General features: G+C 38.9%; 1 non-coding gene across 1 annotated transcript; it reads left to right on the forward strand.

Moving 5' to 3' along the window:
- Window positions 1-15,284: 15,284 nt before the first annotated feature.
- Window positions 15,285-15,391, forward strand: LOC127124555 (small nucleolar RNA R71). Its single transcript, XR_007804034.1, has one exon. It is a non-coding gene; the product is annotated as a small nucleolar RNA R71 (small nucleolar RNA).
- The last annotated feature ends 4,702 nt before the right edge of the window (window positions 15,392-20,093 follow it).

Consider the following 20,093-nt stretch of genomic DNA (forward strand, 5'->3'; position numbering starts at 1 on the left):
GTGGGCCTTTTGGCCCAATGATTCCGTGTTTAAACTACACTCCTTTAATAATGGCTAATACCCTCTATGGCCCAATGTTCATGTTCTTGCTTAATCCTTCCTTAATCCATTTTAATTTATATTAATCTTAGTTACTTTTTGTGATTAACCTTGCTTCTATTTTTTTGATATTGTTAGAATTAGGATAAATATTTGATTTTGGATCATTTGATATATTAGGAATTAATTTATGTTTAATTGATAATTAGGATCATCATTAGAATTGATTAGGTTTAATTAGTTGGATCTAGGTTTAATCATGTTAAATACATCTTTTGGATTTTTCAGAAGTTAATTCAATTGTTGTTTAATCTTGTCATGAGTAGTATAATTTTCCATTAGGTTTTGTTGATCCATATTATTTCATCTTGTTCATGATTGATTAATATGTTTAGATATTGATTTTTCCATCATTTGTCCATTAGGTTAATTCTTCATTCAATTTGTGATTACCATGTTCATGGTATCAAATTGTGATTTAGATTGTCAATCTTCCTTTGGTTAATTTGAGTTCATAATCCATGTTTAGATTGACTTTTTATCATTAGAATTAATCATTAGAATTAATTAGGGTAATTGGTGGCTAATTAGATTTTTAGATTTTTGAACTAATTCCCTAATTTCTTCAATTTGTTCACATTGATAATTTTCCCTCTAGGGTTTAGGACGTCATAGATTTGCATGCTCCCTTAGCTTGGGGTTTGTATAGATGCAACTGGTTCAATTTGATTGATCATTAATTAGGTTTGTTGTGTACCTGAATCAACTAATCTTTCCATTACCATTGATTATGTTAATCAAAGTTTGCTTTGATTAACCAACTCCTTTGAACTGTGCTAATTCCCTCAAGCTTGTACAAGTGATCAAAAGACCCTTGATCACTTGATAGAGCAAGTCCCTTGTGTTCAAGTTGTATTGGACCTCCGGAGCTCAAGACCTCAACATTTCAAGACTTCAAATTCAGTACAAGGCATTCACATTGCAGATATAGTAGACTACTGTTCAAGAACAACAAAGGTGTATCAACACTTGCCAATCACGATTAGAATTGTATGCAATGAGCATTAAGAAAGGAAGAATGATGAGATGGAGTCTCTCCTACCCTTGTCTAGAGTGCTTTTGAGTACAGGACGTAGGCCCCAAGTACTCAAAGTATTCACCTTTGCTCATAGACTTTAGTGCAATTTGAATCAAATGATTGTCAAGCCTCTTCTTCACTAACAATATTGCAAAAACAAGATCAACAAGCAAAGGTTATTCTTTAACATACTTAACAGTTATGACGCGAATTGTGTGCCATGATCCTTAAGCAACGGAGAATGATGAGATGAAGTCTCTCCTACCCATGTCTAAAGCACCTTTGAGTACGAGGCGTATGCCCAAGCTACTCAAAGTATTCGCCTTTGTTCATAGACTTTAGTGTGATTCAAGTCTAACAACTGTTAAGTACCTGTCTACTCAGATGTGGGATGCAGATTGAAGACCAGACTTCAACCTTCTAGGGTTTTCTCTTCATCTTCCTTCCTTTCTCCTATAAGACTAAAACTATTTTGTGTATAAACTAAAAAACAATTAACCATACAATTAAAATTGTACGAAATGAGCCTTAAGCAACGAAGAATGATGAGATGGAACTTCTCCTAACCTTGTCTAGAGTGCCTTTGAGCACGTGATGTAGGCCCTAGCTACTTAAAGTATCTACCTTTGTTCATAGACTTTACTACAGTTCTAATAGAGAATTTATTTTCAGAATAAAAGAAAACTCACCTCATGAAACTCATTTTTGCCATTGGGCATAATTTTATTTTAAAACCTTTTCAGAAAGGATGTATTACTTTTGTTCTACCGTGAATGAAGCTTAAGTCTCCCATGCTCGAGCATACAAACAAATTGATAGTAGAATGTTAATGTTAACAATATTCAGTAAAAACAAATAACGCATTCGTCTTAGTTCCATGAACTACGAAGCTCTGATTTCCTTATTGCACTATGAGGATACATAGGCACGAGGGCCCCAATCCTTGGCGAGCACCCTAATTATTTCAAACCTTTTTATCCTTTCCTGAGTAATCTTTAGATAGTAACACCCGTTCTTATAAAGAACAATCGAAACGGTTCCCGTTGAGTACAACAAATATGTGGGATGTTAATACCTTCCATTTGCATAACTGACTTCCTTACCCTTTTTCTCTTCCCTTGAGTTTTATCAATGTTTTCCCTTTCCTTTGAAAAAAAATAAAGTTCGATGGTGAATCTAATGTATCTTTGAGCGTGTGATGCACTCAGGTATATTTCGCGTAGCTTCAGCTGGCAACTCTGCTAGGGAAACCTAAGCAAGTCGAGCCTAGTTTGTTTGCTTTCTTTGCATGCTTTGGGTGTTTATCTTTATCGCTTTTATCACTTTATCTTTTATGCTATTTATTTCTTTCTTTACCGATTTAAATATGAATATTCTGCATATTTTGGATATATCTGTTATACTCTCTGTTGGGTTGGGGCTATGTTACCTGAGAAAAAAGCTCTATACCCAAGGTTGAGCACATACATAGGATAGTAATATGACTAGAGTCATGTTTTAACCTACTTGGAGTTAGTCCTCAATCATGGTTGACACGAGATGTCACATCTTGAGTAGATCCTTTTGGGAGCATCATTGTCCGGAGAGTCATTTGTCTAAGACAATGGTGTCTCAAAACGGGTCCTTGACTCTAGGAACCTTTTTAGGATCACCTTTGGAGGATAATACACACCTGTGAGGGGGGGGTCTGGGTTTTTCTATAGGAAACCAAGACCTTACATACCTTGTTCTCACGTAATGTCATACCTTTGAACCTGTATCAGGCAGTATACACAGGCTATCCAGAAAATGTCAATCTTTTAACTTACATCATTGTATGCTATTGTTGTAGCACTGTGTGCATACTGACCTTAGAACTTGAATTGTTGCATCGTCGAACCTTTGAATCTATGATGTATTTGATACCATTACATCCCTTGAAAAAAATGAATTACATATCATTACATCCTTCACGCATCCATCAAACTTACATGCATATCTTCCCAACAAGACCAAACCTCATATCATCTCTCCATTTTTGAACAGCATTCTGATTACCCGACATCCGTTTTGGACTAGAAGCATGTCTCAAATCACCATCGAAGAACCTCAGAGAGGTCAAGAATCATTGAGGGTGGAAGTCAACCAACTGAAGACTCGGATGAGGTTGATCATGGAAATCCTGCAAGCAATGATGAGGAAGGAAGGCAATCCCACACCAGCTGGTGTACCATAAGTGAGAACATGCCTCCCCCATAACCTCTTCCTTCGGGATATGATGTGAATTCCAACTGTATGTTCCATTCTAGAGCACCCGGACACACCCTTGAGGATTATAAGGGTTTCAAGTACAAAATGTAGGACCTGATCGATTCAAAGGTTATTGTGTTCACATTGAAAGGCATACACATAGTATACATTCCCATGCCTCCACATGAGGGCACATCTGCAATGCCATGACCAGTGCAAGTGGAAGCTATGGTAGATTAGAAGAGTACGCATTTATGGGAAGAGTTTAAGAAGGATCTGCTTGAGGGATATTTTATCAACTTCTGCAAGCATAATAACTACAATATGTGGATAGGAAATAAGGCTGATTACACCAACAATCATTAGTTTGTTCAATCATTTTCATGTGTAATTTTCTTGTTCGTCATTTGCAATAATCATTTGTAAGACTCGTTCGTTTTCATTTGATAATGACAATGAAATAAATTTGGTTGTTTTGAATCAATCCATTCATGTTTACTCATACTCTACTTGTCTGTATCTAATAATTTGTTTAAGCAAAATCAAAAGGAGAATGATGAAATTGAAAAAAACACGAAATCACTTCACGTATGCTTTTGAAACAAACCTTGCTGACGATGTAAGGCATTATTTCAAATCCCTAAATACCAGAGTTATAAGGAAGATAATCCCTAGTCAACCCCTTCAGCTAATTTAACCATGTGTTCAGTTTTTTTTTATAAAAAAAAAAAAGAAGAAACAAAAGGGAGTGTCCTATCTGAGGATCAATCATACCTTATCCCTCACGAGAGGTCGGAAGCCACAAATTCACAATGGTTGTCTCTCGCCAACGAGAGGAACGAGGCAGTTACAACCCCTTCAAATCAAGTGAACAGATGTCATACGATTTGTTCTAACAAAAGAAAAAGAAACAAGAGATCAAAATCCAAAAGAGAAAGAAAGCCCACTAAGTCGAAAACTCGAAAACGAGTGACTTAGGCAAAAGTTAGGGCATCCCTATGGATTGCAAATTTCAATTAGTCCAACAAAAAAAGGGAAATCAAAAAATGAAGCAGCAAAAGAGGAATCAAAAGAAAAATCCTCAGCAAGAACAAATTTGTGTGGTTTGATAACACTGAAACACATAGTTTATTTTGACTTGATTTACACATGTTTTAGTGTCACTTTATTACATTTTGTAGTGTTATGCTGATAATTGGTGTATGTTTCAAGTACTTTACAAGTATGAGTCGATATATGAAGAAACTAGATGAAATGACGAAAAATAGAGAAAAATGGCAAAAAAAAACATTGATGGCCACCTACATAGCGCCTACCATGGCCCCAACCATGACTAAACAGTCATGGAACCCACCTGAACGAGAAAAGGAATAAAGAAGACGCAGTCAAAGAGCTGTGGCGACTGCCACACATACTGATACGTCTCGTGACTGTATATAGAATATAGTCTATCGGGTACTTGACTGCAAGTGCACAGTCCAGTCATTTTAGTTTTAAAAGATATCGAACCCACATGGACCGATGGTCAAACTAATGCTACCGACGTTACTATGTTTAGCTAAGGGGATGATTTTTAGAAGATTGGTTGAAGAAAATTAAATCTAAGGGAAGTTGAGTTTTAAGAAAGAATTAATAAGAGCAATCAGTATGCAACACATTAATCTTCAGGGATTCGATAAGTCACCGGTGTATAATTTAAATGCCAAATATCTTTCAGTAGAAAATACTTATTCAAAAGGCTTTATCTCACACTCTCGTGATTGTGGATTCGGCCTATACCTTTAAGTCAGAATGTACGCTCTCGCTGTCCCATTTGAGGTTAAAAATACTTTTTGAAAATAGATAAGTTCTAATTGCTTTTAAAGTGCTCTCATTGTTTTTAAAATCAATGCCTAGTTTTTACTATCCAGTTTGAGCCTCACGCTCTCGCAATTGTTCGTCTCACCTTAGTTAATTTCCCACTCTCGTGGCAAAATCGTATTAAATAGCTTCTCACTTTTGTGACAAAGTTAATTAAATTTAAATTAAAAACCACAGCTGAAAAGATTGTTTAAGATAAGAAGTTTTTCACCGATTATTATTAAATCCCGTCTAATTAAATTGTTACATACCGATATCGGTAGTTTAGCCGGACATGTTAAATAGCGCAAACACAGACAAGCATAAACAGATTAACAGTGCAACAAACATAATTATAACAATAACAGAGCAACAATAATAATAATTGAATAAAAACCTGGCAATTGGATTAACATAGTACGTCGAATCTTGAAGTACTTGAGCAGTCCTCCACAGGTCGGTAGAATTCTGCTTCTTCGAAACAATTGCTTAAACTAAACCAAGTAGATTGTAGTAGTTCCCCAGTGTAGGAAACTACTACTTTGGCTAACTGAAAAACGGAAAGGAAAAAGGAAAAACGGAAACTGTAAACGGAATGGTAACTGAATTGCGATAAGGGAAATAGTGTTGCTGAAGGAAAATAATACTAGAAAGCTAAGAATACTGTAGAAAATAAATTGCAGAGAGAAAAATTAAGCATCCCCTCTTTTCCAACCTCTGTCCTTTTTATATCTCTTGGTAAGTCATGGCAGTTGAGAAAAATAAGGATGACTCGGTTGAGTGAGGAATCCACGGGAAAGTGGTTATGTTCCTGGAATTTAGGCACGTTTTGGTTGCTTCTGTTGACTGCTTCAAGACGTTAATTTTGGCCGTGTGATTTTGGTCATGGGCCTGTGACGGTCGTCATACGCCTTGTGACGGTCGTCACATCAACAGTTTTTGTGTTCTTGTTTTCTGCTGCTTTCTCTTCCTTTTCTTGTTCTTTTTCTTCCTTTTCTACAGTTTTCCCATCTATGCATGGAGATTGAAATACCTGCAAAAATAACTCGAATACTTGCGGAATAATCGGAATATAAACGAAAGTGGTATGATCTTTGAGTGTAAATCAAGGCAAATATACGATGTATTTTCGCGTTATCAAACTCCCCTAAACTTGAAAACACTAGTTAAATGCGAATACATCTCCAATTCGTACGTGGTTGTTAGGACTTTGTTAAGATGGCAAATACTCAAGTAAAACACTAAAGATACAGTGACGACACAAGTAATAAGCATTAACGTAGATCTCTCCTTTGTACAAGCCAGTACATATCATGCTATTATAGCTCAACCTAGTGTCCCTCGTTCCTATTTCACCCGGTTTCATTCTAGCGCAATCACATTAAGCCCTTTGCCTTCGCATGCACTTAGTGAGGTAGCCGGTTAGTGACTTTGATCCTTTTCTTAGCACGGGGTCTGGTACAATGGTGTGGTACCCCTTTATATATCCCTTTTTTGAAGGTTGTGGGGGATCGAACTATAGTTCTCCCTACCGAGTCCAGTACCAGGCACCTCTTAACCAACCAGTCGGGTTTTTCTATTCCTTCTTTTTGTATATCTTGCTACCGTTTGTATGGTTCATTTATAGATTTCTCGATAGAAAAAGTATGAAGGATTTTCTTAATTCGTAGGCATCAAACACTTATATTCATCGGCTCTTCACATGGTTTGTGCTTGAGATGGTGCTGATTGCTAGTATAAACTACTAGGGGTTAATCTAGAACGGAGACTTAAGGTATCGGTATAATGGATATTCAAACTGATCTTGTAGAAGTGAGGGATCTAAGGTGTCGGGACGGTATCATTCCTGTTAGATTTTTCTCAGTTTCCTAACAGAACCTCTGTAAGACAACCTATATACTCGTAGGGTATGCATTTAATCTTAAGGACAAAAAATTTGTTATGCCAAATTATGTATAAATGAATGAATGATGGTAACGATTTAATAAGGACAAACAATTTTTTTTTGTATTGGCTAAAAATAGAAACAAGTAAAGGAAAGATAAGGATTTCCCCCCACATTTAAACAAAGCATTGTCCTCAATGCGACAATATACAAAAAAAAGAGAAGAAACAAGAAGATTGTTACTCGTCGTCACGCTGTTGGCCTCTGCGTGCTCTGGCTCTTGCTCGTGCATGCTCACCTCTTCCTCGCTTGGTAGGATCCACTCCTACATGCTGAGTGTATTCCTGGATGGCATCAACGCGATGTGTCAAGGCACTCATCTGGTCTGAAAGCTCTGCCATCCCCTGGTCGTGCCAGTTTTCATAGTCGTGTTGATCCTGCTATATCTGCTGGATTGTTTGCATCATTTTCGTCTGGCATTCTTCCATCCTCTGGTTGTGTTGCAACATCTCATCGTAGATATTTTCCATGATGATGGGTCGTTGCTCGTTTCTTCGCTGGCTTCGGGAAGATGTCTCCGCAGCGTACTTAGGAGGTGGTTGTGGCATGCCTCGGTCAAGTTCCTCCTCGACTTCATCAGCTCCATTATTAGGATCTCCTTCATTTGCCTCAGGGGCATTCAGATCAAAAATCCAATTTTCCATATTCTGTGGATCTGTACGGTTCCTGTTAGGCATGATGATGCTTCGGACTATCTTGTTTCTAACCATAGGATGATACTTCCCGTCGTCTCTGGCCTTAATGAGGTGTGAAGCACGACAATAGTCGATGTCGAGGAACTCGGCTGGCAAGGCTGGAAAGTCGGCGAGCCTATCCCCTAGATTCAGGCCTAGTGCTATGGAGGTGATGATTCCCCCAAAACAGAACGCCTGGCTGCCTCTCATGCATGCCGCCTGTATGTTGGCCAATAGGAATGGAGTGGCATTGAACGCGATTGGGGTGAACACACAGTGAAGAAAGAAGAGTTCCTTGGAGTTTACCTTGTGATTGTTGACTCTTCCGAAAACTGTGTGCCCCAGGACTCGGTGGAAATATCTTATAGCTGGGTTGTGAATGTAAGTTGCATTGAGCGTATCCCAGCTTGTGGCGTTCATATTAGTAAGGCTATACCATACTCCAAATGCTATTTCTGACCATCTGTTAGGGATACAACAGTGAACTCCCTATCCATGTTGGAAACCAAGCATTCGCGCTATTTGGGTTTGGTTTAGGGAATATCCGGTATCGAACATTCTGAATGTGGCGACTTCGGTGAGAAACTGAGTTGTGCCAGGGGGGTAATGTAGGAGAAGGAACTCAGGAATTCCAAGGTCAGCGCCTCGTAAGTTGGTTGCGGTGCGGTGCAAAGCTGTGTCAAGCTGGAGTTGGTCATCATCCAACCCACGCCATCTAAAAGTCCCAGCTCCGTCAGACATTCGTTATCGACATACCTCGTAGCTTGGACTGAGCATTGATACAATTTGAGATAGTTGTCTCTTTGGCGCTCGCCGGCTTCTCCATTTCTGAATACGACGGTTGAGAGGTCGGGAGCTGCTCTCTCTTGACGGGCCATTAGTGTGATTTATGAAGATATAGGTGTTGGTGGGAGAGATGGATTTCATGAGTTACACGCTTCTCGCTTAAAAGAATGTAGAGAATTGGTTAATGGAGAGAAGAGTGGTATGAGTAGGATGATTTGATGAGGAAGAAGAGAGGAAGTGCGCCTGTTTTTATAGGCGCGCCCTCTGTTTTCGTGACGGTCGTCACAGACCTGTTACGGTCGTCACACGTAATGGTTACGTAACGGTCGTCTACAACGGTCATCTATGTGTAACGGTCATCTGCATGCTGTGTGACGAGCGTGGTGGATTCGTGACGGTCGTCACACATGTAAGATGGGCGTCACACTCCATGTGACGGTCGTCACATGCTCGTTCATAAACTTTTCATTAAATGTAGCAGTGTAATCATAAAATGTAGCAGCAGTATAATAATAAAATGACTGGAAAATAAATAAAGTTGTAAAAGCATAAATAAATAGCAATGTTATTAAATTAAAGGATTAAAGTTAAATGTAATATTAAAAGAAACAATAACTATAATGATGCTGAATAAAATAAAAGAAATAAAATGTGCTCCCTCCCCACACCAAAACATAGCAGTGGCCTCATTGCTTAGTGCGAGTGGGAGAAATCAGTGGTTAGTGAAATCAGCCACGGTTCTGTCCCAATGTAGCTACAACCTCGTTCAAGTGATCAAATTGTTCGACGACTACATCCATTAGGACTAAGACATCAAGGCGCATGATCTTTATTTCTTCTTTCACAGCGGTAATGTAAGTAAGGAAATCATCCAGACGGGTAAGAAGCATGGCAAGATTATCAGCATAGGATGGAAGTTCCTGTTCATCTATGTTATAGTAGTTTGGAGGTGTTTCAGGGTCAGATTCATCAACATGGATAGGGTCATTTAAATACTCATATATAGGCGGTGTCTCAGGAGGTGAAGGTGGACCAATTGGGTGTTCATCTAAATCATAAAGCCAGTTATTTCGGTTATGAACACTTGTTCTCTCATGGTTAGGCAGGGTAAATAGTCGGATAACTTCGTTATTAATTAGGTAATCAAATGTATCCGGCCCAAGGTTTCCTATGATTCTACGGTTAAAGCAAAATTCAATGTCCATGGGTCGGATGTGTCCAAACGGTACATGCTTATAAAGTGGGCGTCTAAGTCTAATGGCATCAGCTATCATGGTTACTAGGCCACCTATTGTGATTGGGGTGCGATTGTCTCTACCGTTATAAGTGAAGTCCATGCTAAACAGCCTAAAGGAAATCAACCCTTTGTTAAGTCCATAACCATGCTCGGGGTTATAAACTAGGGAGCTAAGGAATTCTTGGGTGAGTTCACGGTAAGTGACAAACCTTCTCTTAATAGTAGCATTCTCCCATCCTAACTGGTTAAACATAAACAAGATGATGTCTCGGATACCTAACCTATCCATGGTAGGTCCATCATAATATATGGATAAAGCCATATCCTTCTGAGCTAAATAATCATAGCGCCTTCTCTGAACTCTGCCTCTGAAAACTGTGTCTACTGGTTGCATGATGAAAGTTAGTAACTAACTAGTTATACATTTGCCTGTTAATCAGTATCCAATGTTTCTAAGTTAGTAACTAGAAGCAACAAGTATTACTGCATAGAATCAAGGAAGGGGAGCAAAAATACAAATGAAAGTCAAAGAAGGAAAATACTTAGTAACAAAGATAACAAGTAAAAGAAAAGGCGGGTTGTCTCCCACTAAGCACTTTGTTTAATGTCGTAAGTTCGACAGTAATGTTGCGATGTACTAGTTTTGGGGTTGAGCAGGCATCTCTATAAGTCTTAGACTATTTGAATAGTCTCTATTGTCAATATTATGATAATGTTTTAATCGCTGCCCGTTTACCATAAATGGTTCACTATTCCGACCTTTGATTTCTATTGCACCGCTTTTAAGGATTTTTTTGATTTCGAAAGGGCCTGACCACCTAGATTTAAGTTTTCCCGGAAAAAGCTTAAATCTTGAATTAAATATTAGTACTATGTCGCCGACATTAAACTATTTCCTAGATATACGTTTGTCGTGCCATTTCTTGGTTCGCTCTTTATATATCCTGACATTCTCATAGGCGTCTAGTCGAAGTTCTTCCGATTCGTGAATGTCCAAAATTCGTTTCTCACCAGCGGAGGTATAATTTATATTTAGGGTCTTAATTGCCCAGTAAGATTTGTGTTCTAGTTCCACAGGGAGATGACATGATTTGTCGTAGACTAATTTAAGGGGTGTGGTCCCTATTGGGGTTTTGTAAGCTATCTTATAGGCCTAAAGAGCTTCGTTTAGTTTAGATGACCAGTCTTTTCTGGATATTCCGACAGTCTTTTCTAGAATCTGTTTGATCTCTCGATTCGAAACTTCGACTTGCCCACTGGTTTGTGGGTGATAAGGTGTTGCTACACGGTGTCGGACTCCATACTTCAGAAGAAGTTTTCCAAATATATTTGATATGAAATGGGAGCCACCATCAGTAACTACTAGTTTTGGCACACCGAATCTAGGAAAGATGATGTTTTTGAACAACTTAATCACTACTCGTGTGTCATTTGTCGGAGAAGCTACAACCTCGATCCATTTTGAAACATAATCGACAGCAACGAGTATGTACTTATTACCAAAAGAAGATGGGAATGGTTCCATGAAGTTAATCCCCCATACATCGAAGACTTCCACTTCTAAGATTCTTGTTTGTGGCATTTCATCGCGTCTTGAGATGCTACCAGTGCGTTGGCACCGGTCGCATTTTATAACCGCATTATGGTCATATTTCCATAGAGTAGGCCAAAAGAGGCCCGATTGTAAGATCTTAGCACAGGTTTTTGAAGTGCTTGCGTGCCCACCATAGGGAGCGCAATGACAATGAAAGATTATGTCGTCTATTTCATCCTCAGGAACACATCGAAGGAAAATACCGTCGGTACCTCTTTTGAAAAGCAGAGGTTCATCCCAGTAGTATTGTTTTAGATCATGAAAGAATTTCTTCTTTTGTTGGTAAGATAGGTCCGGTGGAAGTACTCTAACAGCTAGGTACTTGAAAAAATCAGCATACCATGGCAGAGTTGCATTCGCATGAATTTCTTCCACGGATTCTTCTATTTCGGTATCATTTATTGTTAGTTCAGACATGTCGCTTTCCATTTGGGCTATAATTTGTTCGTAAGGTAAATCATCATTGATTGGAATTTGTTCAGGTTTATTCCCTTTGATTCGTGATAAGTGGTCTGCTACTACGTTTTTAGTACCCTTCTTATCTTTTATCTCTAAGTCAAATTCTTGTAAGAGTAAGATCCATCTTAAAAGTCTTGGTTTGGCATCCTTCTTACTTAACAGATATCTAATAGTGGCGTGGTCAGTATAGATAATGATTTTATCCCCTACTAAGTAGGAATGGAATTTGTCCAAGGCGAACACAACGGCTAAAAGTTCCTTTTCAGTGGTGGCGTAGTTCATTTGGGCTGGATCTAGTGTTCTACTTGCATAGTAGATAGCATGAAGTGTCTTATCCTTTCTTTGTCCTAGTACTGCGCCTACGACGTAATCACTCGCATCACACATTATTTCGAAGGGTAATCTCCAGTCAGATGGTTGCATTATGGGTGCGGTGATTAAAGATGTTTTTAATTGGTTGAATGTTGTTAAACATTTTTTATCAAAGATAAAATCAGCGTCTTTCATTAATAAACCCGTAAATGGCTTGGTAATTTTCGAGAAATCTTTGATGAAACGTCGGTAGAAACCGGCGTGTCCTAAAAAGCTTCGTATTTCTCGTATGGTTTTTGGAGGTTGAAGGTTCTCTATGATTTTGATCTTGGCTTTGTCTACTTCAATTCCTCTGTCAGATACTACGTGACCTAACATGATTCCTTGTTGGACCATGAAATGGCATTTCTCCCAGTTCAAAACGAGGTTTACCTTTACGCATCTTTCAAGTACCATTTCAAGGTTTGATAGACATCCTTCGAAACTCTGCCCGCAAACAGAAAAGTCTTCCATAAAGACTTCCATAATGTCATCTATAAAATCAGCGAAGATTTCCATCATGCATCTTTGGAATGTTGCGGGAGCGTTGCATAATCCAAATGGCATTCTTCGGTAAGCGAAAGTACCATAGCGGCACGTGAAGGTTGTTTTTTCTTGGTCGTCAGGATGGATTGGAATTTGAAAGAATCCTGAATAACCGTCTAGATAGCAGAAGTGGGAATGCTTAGCCAATCGTTCAAGCATTTGGTCAATGAAAGGTAAAGGGAAATGATCTTTCCGAGTGGCTTTGTTTAGTTTTCTATAATCGATGCACATTCTATTTTCGGTCACAACTCTTTGTGCTATAGATTCACCCTTCTTATTCTTAACGACTGTAACACCCCCTTTCTTGGGTACTACATGAACGAGGCTAACCCATTGACTATCGGAGATCGGGTATATGATTCCAGCATCTAGTAACTTTTTTACTTCATCCTTGACTACCGTACTTAAGATTGGGTTGATCCTTCTCTGGTGTTCTCTAGAGGTTTTACAATCTTCCTCCAGCATAATGCGATGTATACAGATAGAAGGACTTATCCCTTTTAGGTCGGAGATGTTGTATCCTAACGTAGTTGGATATTTTCTTAAGACATCTAGTAACTTTTCAGTTTCCATCTGTCCCAAGTCAGCGTTGACTATTACTGGTCTTTTGAGTTCAGTGTCTAGGAATTCGTATCTTAGGTTCTTTGGTAGTGCTTTTAATTCCAAGTCAGGTTTCTTTGGGCATGGCATGTGGTTGGGCGAAAGTGCTAAGCATTCGCATAGACTGTCGTTTTGGTATGGTTCATGCCAATTATCGTCTTCAAAGATTGGAGGGATTTGGATTTTCATTATATTAGAGTATGTGGTTTCTTGCATCTCCATCTCTCTTACGCACTCATCTATGACATCAAGTAGATAACAGGTATCGTCTATAGCTGGCGCTTGTAAGAATTGTGTTAAGATGAATTCAACCTTTTCCTCTCCAACTTCGAATGTTAGCTTACCTCTCTTTACGTCTATTATGGCTCCGGCGGTAGCCAAGAATGGCTTTCCTAATATAATAGGTGTACTGGCATCTTCTTTGATGTCCATGATTATGAAGTCTGTAGGAATGTAAAATTGTCCTACACGTACGGGGACATTCTCTAGTATACCGACAGGATATTTGACTGAGCGTCAGCTAATTGAACAGACATCTTGGTTGGTATTAATTCTCCCATATTGAGCCTTTTACATATGGTTAAGGGCATTACACTAATGTTGGCTCCTAGGTCACATAGAGCTTTGTCTATGACGAATTTTCCAATGACACAGGGTATGGAAAAACTACCTGGGTCTTTTAGTTTGGGAGGCATGTTATTCTGGATTATTGTGCTACACTCAGCAGTAAGTGTAACTGTTTTGTTATCCTCAATCTTTTTATTATTCGATAGGATCTCCTTAAGAAATTTGGCATATGAGGGCATTTGTGTGATGGCTTCTGTAAAGGGAATTGTAACGTTTAGTTGTTTCAGAAGTTCAACAAATTTCCTAAATTGCCCTGCAGTTATAGAACTTGCGAGTCTTTGAGGATACGGAATGGATGGTTTATAAGGTGGTGGAGGCACATAAGGTTTTTATTTCTCTTCGGCCTCTTGGGTATTATCTTCCATTTCCTTTGGTTCAATTACCTGCTCAGTTGTGGTTTTGTCTGGTTTTTGGTACATGGCAGGGTTTTGGAGTCTTGGATCTACGGGTCCGTCTATTTCTTTTCCACTCCTCAGTATAACGGCATTTGCATGTACTTTTGGATTAGGTTGCGGCTGTCCAGAAAATGTTCCAGCTGGAGCGGCTGTAGATGCTTGTTGTTGAGCCACTTGTGAAATCTGTGTTTCAAGCATTTTATTGTGGGTGGCTAAGGCGTCTACTTTGCTCGCTATTGTTTAAGTTTCTCTCTAGTATGTATGTTTTGGTTCAAGAAGTCTTTGTTTGTCTGAGCTTGGGTAGCTATGAAGCTTTCCATCATTAGTTCTAGGTTTTACTTCCGAGGCATGTTAGGAGCATTATTAGCTGGCTTTTGATATCCAGGCGGAACAGCTGGTGCTTGGCCAGGTGCATCCAGGGCGTTGTTATTCTTATACGAAAAATTAGGATGGTTTTTCCAACCTGGGTTGTAGGTATTCGAATAAGGATTTCCTTGTGCATAATTCACTTGATCGGTTGGGACTCCTGCTAATACCTGACATTCTGGTGCAGTGTGTCCAGGGTTTCCACATAACTCACAGTTTGGAGTCACGGTGGCTGCGGGTGGTATGGTCAAGTTGTCTAATTTTTGAACAAGGGCATCTACCTTGGCATGTACATGGTCAAGGCTACTGATTTCGTACATTCTACTTTTTGTTTGGGACTTTTCTACTAGAGTTCTTTCACCTCCCCATTGGCAATGGTTTTGGGCCATGTTTTCAATGAGTTGATAGGCTTCGTTGTATGGCTTGTCCATAAGTGCACCGCCTGCGGCAGCGTCTACTGTCAATCTTGTGTTATACAGAAGCCCATTGTAAAATGTGTGAATGATCACCCAGTCTTCGAGACCATGATGTGGACATATCCCCATCATGTATTTGTATCTCTCCCACGCGTCGTAGAGAGATTTTACATCTTTTTGTCGAAATCCGTTGATTTGAGCTCTCAGCATAGCAGTTTTGCTCGGCGGAAAATATCGGGATAAGAAAATGTTCTTCAGTTCTTCCCATGTTGTAACTGAGTTGTATGGCAAGGATTGCAACCAAGCCCAAGCTCTGTCTCTTAATGAGAAAGGAAAGAGGCGTAGTCTTATCGCATCTTGAGATACACCATTTGCCTTTATAGTGTCTGCGTACTGCACAAACTTGGTCAGGTGTTCATTAGGGTCGTCCGTAGGATTTCCAGCAAATTGATGTTGTTGGATGGCTGATAATAATGAGGGTTTCAGCTCGAAATCGTTTCGATTGATAGCAGGGGCAACAATGTTGTTGTGAGGTTCTTGTTGGGACGGGGTAGCATAGAATTTAAGAGGACGATTATGTGGTCCTTCTTCAGCCATGGTTGGTTTTTCTTCTGGTTTAGCAGTAGGAAAGAAGATATCGGGAATATCGTACCTTTGTTGGTACTCTAGTATTCGGCGTCTTATATATAAGAAACGCTCTAATTCAGCGATTGGCGGTGCTAAGTTATCGCCTTGTGAGCGAGTACTTGGCATACAATCGGGGGAAATAAGGGAAAGAAGATTATTTTTTATTTTTACCTTAGTCTATACCGTGCAACGAAAGAATCGCACTATTTGACTAAATCAGGTCCCCGACAACGGCGCCAAAAACTTGATACGTCTCGTGACTGGATATAGAATATAGTCTATCAGGTACTTGACTACAAGTGCACAGTCCAGTCGTTTTAGTTTTAAAAGATATCGAACCCACAGGGACTGATGGTCAAACTAATGATACCGACGTTACTATGTTTAGCTAAGGGAATGATTTTTAGAAGATTGGTTGAAGAAAATTAAATCTAAGGGAAGTTGAGTTTTAAGAAAGAATTAATAACAGGAATCAGTATGTAACGCATTAATCGTCAGGGATTCGATAAGTCACCGGTGTATAATTTAAATGCCAAATATCTTTCAGTAGAAAATACTTATTCAAAAGGCTTTATCTCACACTCTCGTGATTGTTGATTCGGCCTATACCTTTAAGTCCGAATGTACGCTCTCGTTGTCCCATTTGAAGTTAAAATACTTTTTGAAAATAGATAAGTTCTAATTTCTTTTAATGTGCTCTCGCTGTTTTTAAAATCAATGCCTAGTTTTTACTATCTAGTTCGAGCCTCACGCTCTCGCGATTGTTGGTTCTCACCTTAGTTAATTTCCCACTCTCGTGGCAAAATCGTATTAAATAGCTTCTCACTTTTGTGACAAATTTAATTAAATTTAAATTAAAAACCACAGACGAAAAGATTGTTTGAGATAAGAAGTTTTTCACCGATTTTTATTAAATCCCGTCTAATTAAATTGTTACATACCGATACCGGTAGTTTAGTCGGACATGTTAAATAGCACAAACACAAACAAGCATAAACAGATTAACAATGCAGCAAACATAATTATAACAATAACAGAGCAACAATATTAATAATTGAATAAAAACCTGACAATTGGATTAACAGAGTACGTCGAATCTTGAAGTACTTGAGCAGTCCTCCACAAGTTGGTAGGATTATGCTTCTTCGAAACAATTGCTTAAACTAAATCAAATAGATTGTAGTAGTTCCCTAGTGTAGGAAACTACTACTTTGGCTAACTAAAAAACGGAAAGGAAAAGGGAAAAACAGAAACTGTAAACGAAATGGTAACTGAATTGCGATAAGGGAAACAATGTTGCTGAAGGAAAAGAATACTAGAAAGCTAAGAATACTGTAGAAAATAAATTGCAAAGAGAAAAATTAAGCGTCCCCTCTTTTCCAACCTCTGTCCTTTTTATATCTCCTGGTAAGTCATGGCAGTTGAGAAAAACAAGGATGACTCGATTGAGTGAGGAATTCACGGGAAAATGGTTCTGTTCCTGGAATTTAGGCACGTTTTGGTTGCTTCTGTTGACTGCTTCAAGACGTTAATTCTGGCCGCATGACGTTCGTCATGGGCCTGTGACGGTCGTCACAGGCTGGGCGTGCCGATCGTCATATGCATTGTGACGGTCGTCACATCAACAGTTTTTGTGTTCTGGTTTTCTGCTGCTTTCTCTTCCTTTTCTTATTCTTTTTCTTCCTTTTCTACAGTTTCCCCATTTATGCATGGAGATTGAAATACCTGCAAAAATAACTCGACTACTTGCGGAATAATAGGAATATAAACGAAAGTGGTATGATCTTTGAGTGTAAATCAAGGCAAATATACAATGTATTTTCGCGTTATCACATATCTGATAACATCGAAAAACATAGTTTATTTTGACTCGATTTGCACATGTTTTATTATTATTTAGTTGCATTTTGTTGTGTTATGCTGGTAGTTTAAGCATGTTTCAGGTGCTTTATGAGTAAGAGTCGATTTATGAAGAAACCAAATGAAAAGGGCAAAAAACAGAGAAAAGCAGCAAAAATACACACGTGGCCACTTACATGGCGCCTACCATGACTAGGCAGGCGTGGAACCCACTAGAGAGGAAAATGGAAGGCCGGAGACACAATCCAAGGCTTGTGGCGACCGCCACATGCCTCATGGCATTCGTCATGGACATAAAAAAGGGCCGGAAGTACAACTTGAACTTGTGGCGACCACCATGAAGTTCAGTTCCTAAAAAAACACAACAGAAGGAATTAGTCATTCCCCATTCCCCCACATTTTTGTCCCACAAAGTCCACACGACCTAGACTCATTTCAACACTTATTTTCACTATAAAATGTTAGTTTTGAGCAATTTTTGGATCCAAGTTTGTATGCAGATATTTTATTTCTTAGTTTTAAGCAGACACTATATTCAAATAGTGATAGAGCTCTCACATTAGGGGACTATCACACCATAGCTTTCAGGATCTGTTATTGTAATCTTGGATCAAAGTTTCCAGCATTTGAAGTTATTTTCCATTCAGTTCAGTTCACTCAAAGTACTTCCGCGTTTAGTTCCAGTTATAGGTTCTTCATAATTGCTTTACTTTAATTATGTTTGTTTGCATTTATTTACAGACAATGATGTTGTCAATTGATATTACTATGAATCACATATTTATGTATAATACCATGTCTGGCTAAACTGTTTTGAGTCCAGTATGTGAGAACCGTCGTTCGGACGAGACTTAGTAATAAGTTGGCGTAAACCTTTCATAAATCATTTTTTCTAGTTTTGAGTTTTAATTATAATTCTGAAAAGTTTTGCACGAGAGTGAAAACATTAAGGTTTCATGTCAAGATTCCACAAGAGTGTGAGACTTGAACCAGATAGTAAAAATCTGGCATTATTCCTAAATACAGGGAGAGCGCTTTTGGATTAATTAAAACTTATTGATTTTCAAAAAGTATTTCCTGAAAATGGGCTAGTGAGAGCAGGCATTTTATCTTGAGGTGTAGCTAGAGTCAAGATTTCAGTCTTCTAACTCATCCCTACAAGCATATTTGGGAACCTACTTCAATAACTTATTAGCCACTGATCAGGCTTGCATGCCATGAGCTTTAGGCAATAGGGAATGATAAGAGGGAACCTCTCCTACCCTTATCTAGAGGACCTCTATGCGCGGGGTGTAGATCCTAGTCGCTCAGAGTATTCACCTTTATTCATAGATTTTAGTGCAATTCAAGTTAATCCATTGTCAAGTCTGCAACTATCCATGAGGCTCCTTTTAACTCTCCTTTTGGTTTAAACACCATTGACATCACCTCTCTTTGGGACACACCTTTATGGTTAACTCATATTTCTTTGTTTTGACACCACAATTCAAGTTGACGACGTCAGGTTATACATATCCTCTTAGGGACACACCTCTATGGTTAACCCTCTATTCTTGGTTTAAACACCATTCCCTTATCATGTTAGTCCTTGTACTTTGGTAAGGCCCTTGTCATGTGAGTCCCCGTGCTTTGACAAGTTCATATCTTTTTTCTCTTGCCTTGTTAGTCCAAGTTTCTTAGGCAAACCTTTCCTTTTTTTTGCTCTTGGTTTAAACACCACAATTTGGGTTGGCACCGTCATGGTTATACATCTCTCTCCTTAGTTTAAGCACCACCTTTATCTCTTTTCCGGTTTAAACACTGATCCTTTGGATTAAACACCACCTTTTCTTTCTCTTTGGTTTAAACACCATTTCAATCAATTTCAGTCATTTCTGGTTTAAACACCACCCCCAATCATTCTCTCTTTCAGTCTTAGTCCTCCGAACTACGGAGCTCTGACTTCCCCTTTGCACTATGAGGATACGTAGACACGAGGATGTGAATCCTTGGCGAGCACTTTTCTTTCTTTTCCCCTTTTCTCTCTCTGGTTCCACGAACTACGAGGCTCTGACTTTATCATTGGACTATGAGAATGTGTAGGCACTAGGGCCCCAATCCTCCTCGAGCACTCTCTTTCTAAACCATATTTTGTTTTGCAGGTATGTGAAGATAACAACACTCATTCAAGCAAGAGCATTCAAAACAGTTCCCATGGAATACCATGGATGTGAAGGGTGCTATACATTCCCCTTGCATAACTGACTTCCTTACCCGTTTCTCTATTTCCCCTTGGATTTTATCGATATTTTCTCTTCCCTCTTTTGGGATAAATAAAGTTCGATGGCGTCTCTGTTGAATCTTCAAGCGTGCGATGCATTCGGGAATATTTCGCGTAGCTTCACAAGGTAACAAACCTCCTATAGATAAGCCAGATCAGGGGTTA

The sequence above is a fragment of the Lathyrus oleraceus genome, chromosome 2, assembly GCF_024323335.1.
Source record: "Lathyrus oleraceus cultivar Zhongwan6 chromosome 2, CAAS_Psat_ZW6_1.0, whole genome shotgun sequence".
NCBI classification, from domain to species: domain Eukaryota; kingdom Viridiplantae; phylum Streptophyta; class Magnoliopsida; order Fabales; family Fabaceae; genus Lathyrus; species Lathyrus oleraceus.